General features: G+C 40.4%; 1 long non-coding RNA gene across 1 annotated transcript in view; it reads right to left on the bottom strand.

The window, feature by feature from the left end:
* Positions 1–2480: 2480 nt before the first annotated feature.
* LOC109302416 overlaps positions 2481–4560 on the bottom strand; it is a 34410-nt gene continuing 32330 nt past the window's right edge. The window contains exon 3 of the long non-coding RNA XR_002098754.1: positions 2481–2991. This is a non-coding gene — a long non-coding RNA (uncharacterized LOC109302416). The remainder of the gene's footprint in view (positions 2992–4560) is intronic.

Here is a 4560-nt window from a genome sequence, read left to right as displayed (position 1 = left end):
AATTTCTATTTTTTTAAATAAAGCAAACTAGTTTATTTCTTATGTATGAAACCCATCGTGAAAATAATAGTAGAAACCTGGACCATTCTTTAGGCAGTATTTGGCAATCCTCTTTCTCTTTAAATCAGTTGACCTCAAATGCCAAACATACATGCAGCTATGTGAAATTCAGTACATGAAATCAAATCTACAGAAACTGAAGTGGTAGAAAAACTGACAAAAACATGAAGTTAAATGTTAATATTCCATTCTCCATTGTTGTTAGATCCTTTTTCTTTTTCTGGCCCTTTTCTTTCTTTCCTTTGTTTCAGTTTTTATTTCTTTATTTAGTAGGAACACTGTGAGCTATGGGTGTAGAAAGAAACCTTTTTCTTTGCCTGCCCTCACTCCAATGTGAAGCCCCTCCATATGGCAAAAGCCCCTTTTGCAGCATTTTCCCCCGCTGGGGGATGCTTTCTCTTTTCTACCTTTTCTTCCTTCTTCCCTCTTCTTCTTTTATTAGATTATTATTGTTTTTATAGAATATAAGGTGTACTTGTAATAAAAATATAGTTTGCAGATGCTTTTATGGGTATAAAATAGTTTTCTGCCTTAGTATGCCCCCCCATTGTATTTGGTCTATTTGTTATATGTGCCATGTCATTTCACCCTTTTATGTTTTATATTCTATGCTTTTTAACTTTGTAACAAATGTTCTTTAAGTTTAAAAGTAAGTTGTACCATGTACAAGGGTGGAATCAAACTGTGGCTTCTCTGTATTGAGCGAGTACCTGAATGAATCTTAATTGATTGCGTAGCACAGTAGCTAGCCAAGATAACAAATTAATGAGTGGCAATTAACATCTACCAAACCACAGACTAATGAGAGGAAAGGATCAATACAGAGCCAGGAACTCCCTGAAACTTCACTGTTAAAGGTACAGAAACCCCAGTTTGAACTAATCGATGCCGAAGACAGACTCTTGGGACTGAATACCCCCCCATCGACCGCTCCCAGAGCCCTATTTATCACGACAGTGAATTAATCAAACTTAATTAATCAGTGGACTCCCAAGACTGCATGTACCTGTGGACGTGACCCCTGGGACTGACAGTTGCCATCCAGCAACCACCAAGGGGGACATCCCATGAGGTCAACGACACTTAGATTGGGTAAGCCTGAAAACTGGGGAGTCACCAAAGTCTGCCAGAGAGGGCTAAAAGGCAGTGAAAAATGACCCCTAGTGGCGCCCTGTTTGACCTGACCGGCACCCTGCCTGCCCAGCCAGAGGGACCAGCCAGTGACCCCCTTCTGAGCCAACATCTCACTGAAAGAAGCCTCGACTGACCATTGATGGCAGACTCCAGTGCTCGGGTATAGGTATATCTTGACACCAGCGCTTAGTGTTCATAGCTAGCTGCTATGAGCGTGTGTGTGTGTTTGTGTGTGTGTGTGAAAGTGCGTGTGCTTGAGGGGATCAGCTCCAAGGTTTATGACTTGACTTCAGCATCTGTCTAATAAACTAGAATTTTATGATGATCCTGGGAGATGGTCCTGTGTAGCCAACATAGGTAGTGTTGGATAGATTTAAACTTTTAGGGTTTGTCAGTTACTGTAACAACATTTGGGCTAGGTACATACATTCAAAAAGCCTGAGGCAGAATTGATCTGTTGTGTGGTTTTCAGTAAGCAGCGTAGGTTAGACTGGTAGCAAATGAAGTACACAGTCACCCTTTGGTGGGAGGAGCAAATCTTAGACCAGGTTCTGCCATTTTTAAACCAGCCTGGGTGCCAACATTCTGTTCTGTTATGGGTATAGACCAGTGTCCAATCACTTACGCCAGTAAGGCTAAGTACAGAGAGTCAGAAAGCCTGTTGCTGAATGGATTCATTCTTCACAAGTTAGTCTAACTACATGGATCAAACCTACATGGATTAAACAAATTTATAGGCATTCACTTTTGATTCCAAAAATGCAGCTAACCTGCTTGCAGTGGCTCAGGGCAAAATCCGGGGGGTCCGAGAGCATACCTCCCTGCATGGCCAGAACAGATAGCTTGGGCCACAGCTATCTGATCCACCCTGTGAGGGGGAGAGGGGGAGTGGTTTGTAGAGCTGGTGCAAAGCATCATGGGGTGCTGGGGGACTGTGAATTAATTTGAATCTGGAGGGGATTTGGGACAACAGAATTTCAATAAACCAATTTAACCTAAATCAGTTAAGTCTGATACTACCTCCATCCAGGTTTATCTTAAACCAGTTTTGGGTATTTTGAAAGTGGTGTACATACACTGAACTTCTGTTGTTACAGATTTTAACCAGTTTCTGATCACTTATAACAGTTTATGTGTAATTTCTGTTCCTAGGCTAAAATGGCAATGTCTGTACCTGGCCTTAATGTTGTTTGCATAGAAGTGGTTGTCCTCCTTTATAGTCCCACCTTAAAATGACCGAAATCAAATTTACAAAGAGCAGAAAAAATCTAAAAGATCTTACAGAATAAGTTTTAATGATATCACAAGATGGAAATGTGTTGTGCTTTGAAGTTACTGGGATCTATATTCATTTTGATAAACTCTGGGAAGGAGTTCCAGATTTATGAACACTCACAACAATTGTTCTGTTTTCAGTATGCACAACTTCTATTCATGGAGTTGACATATCCATTGTTTCAGTGGAATGCATCTGGCAAGAGAAGCCCTGATCATGAAGGCTGAGATGGTCCCTTAGGTAAATTAGACCAATCCAACAGAAGGCTTCAAAGATAAGAATCAAAACCTTGAATTTTCCCCAGTCTTCCCAAGGAAATGTACTGAGACTAGAGCAATATGTAATTTTTTTGTGCAGAAGGTAACCAGGGGAGCTTAATGATCTCATAATATTCCTTTAGACATTTCAGGAACAATTCCTAAAGCATAGACTGTGCTTCTAATACTTTCTTCCAACAGAACATTACAAGTGAGAGTATAAAACTTTGCATCTCATCATCCACTGGTCTTGTCATTTGTCATCTGCTGCAAAAGAAATGTTCCAGAATAAGGTGTTAGTAAATTGAGCAGAATAAAGAAGTACATCATCTGTTTTTCTTTTAAGCTAATTCTATACTTTTGGTGCCCCTTGTTACATCTGGCAAATTCCTAGTCATAAAGATTGAAAATAGAAAACTGATGGCTTGATTCCTCAAGGCAATGCAGTCCAAGTGAAATCCTGTGTAGCACACAATATGAAAGTGTCAGATATTTCCAAATATTTGTAAAGTGAAAAGACCAACTTATTCAAAGTGAAAACACCAACCTAATTAAAATGTACATTTAAAAATAGTTCAAGGTGAGAACATGGTTAGCCATAAGTTATTTACGTTGTGCATATAGAAAGATCTGGGATTCATGTGAATTAAAGGATTAGTTCTGCATCACCACTACCAGTTTCTAGTGATGAATATCAAAGAAGTTGATAGGATAGAAACAGTGATCTATACAGTTGTTTCTTATGCTGGTGGTTTGAGTGGTTTGGAAACAGATTCATTGTTATATCTTAAAGGCCTAATTCTGCTTTTGGAAGGATGAATGCAGCTTCTGTTGAGGTCAATGAGAACCATATGTCCAGAAGAAGACTACAGCACTACATCCTGCAGTCTCTGAATGGGAGAAGATCTCAGTGAACCAAAAGATGGACCTTCTTCATGAGAACAGGGATTCTTTAGACTCAGTGCAAGTCTAAAAGTTTGAGATATGAAAAAAGGTACAGAGGGAATGGAACTATATAGAACAATATAGTGGAAATTTAGTTATTCTGCTATATAAATTCTTGTGCTCCATGTTCACTTTTCCTTTATGGGAAAGTATCAACTGCTCTACAAGGAACATCAGGAAGGCAGAAACCTGGCAGTAAATTCATCTTACAGAGATCTAAAGCAGCAGTTCTCAAGTTCTTACAGATTGTGCACCACCAATTTAAAATGATACAACCTTAAGTACCACCAGCAAACTTTTCAGTTCAGCCTTAAGTACCACCAGCAAAGTTCTGCCATATAAAGTAATTATAATAAATCTGTTAACGCATACCGCTGACAGGTTGTATGTGTACTATTGGTGGTACGTGTACCATAGATTGAGAACCACTGATCTAAAGCATCTTTAGCCATGCCCTAGTATATTGTTAAGTATGTGAGAATCAGAAGGATCCACCACCCCTTGGAGGTAAGGCCAACAGACTCCTAGCAGCATAGGGCATGGTAAAGTCTCTGCCAGTCCGACTGCAAGGTCCTCAGTACGACCCATGACCATCCATCTTCACTGGCATCTTTCATAGGTATATGAAGCCCCATACATGCAAACTATACGACCAGGTCACTAAATCGTTGGATGCAGGGGTGGCAGTGGATATAGTTTTCCTAGACTTCAGGAAGGCTTTTGATACCGTCTCTCACCCCATTCTCATTAGGAAGCTGGGGGACTGTGGCATAGACACCCATACAGTCCAATGGGTCGCCAACTGGCTAGAGAGTCGCACCCAGAGAGTGATAGTGGATGGGTCCTTCTCAACCTGAAAGGACGTGGGAAGTGGGGTCCCACAGGGCT

Source organism: Gavialis gangeticus, unplaced genomic scaffold, assembly GCF_001723915.1.
Source record: "Gavialis gangeticus isolate Ggan-Ray unplaced genomic scaffold, GavGan_comp1, whole genome shotgun sequence".
In the NCBI taxonomy this organism is placed as follows: Eukaryota; Metazoa; Chordata; order Crocodylia; family Gavialidae; genus Gavialis; species Gavialis gangeticus.
The sequence above is the reverse complement of the archived record's forward strand: the minus strand, read 5'-3'. Positions and strand labels throughout refer to the sequence as shown.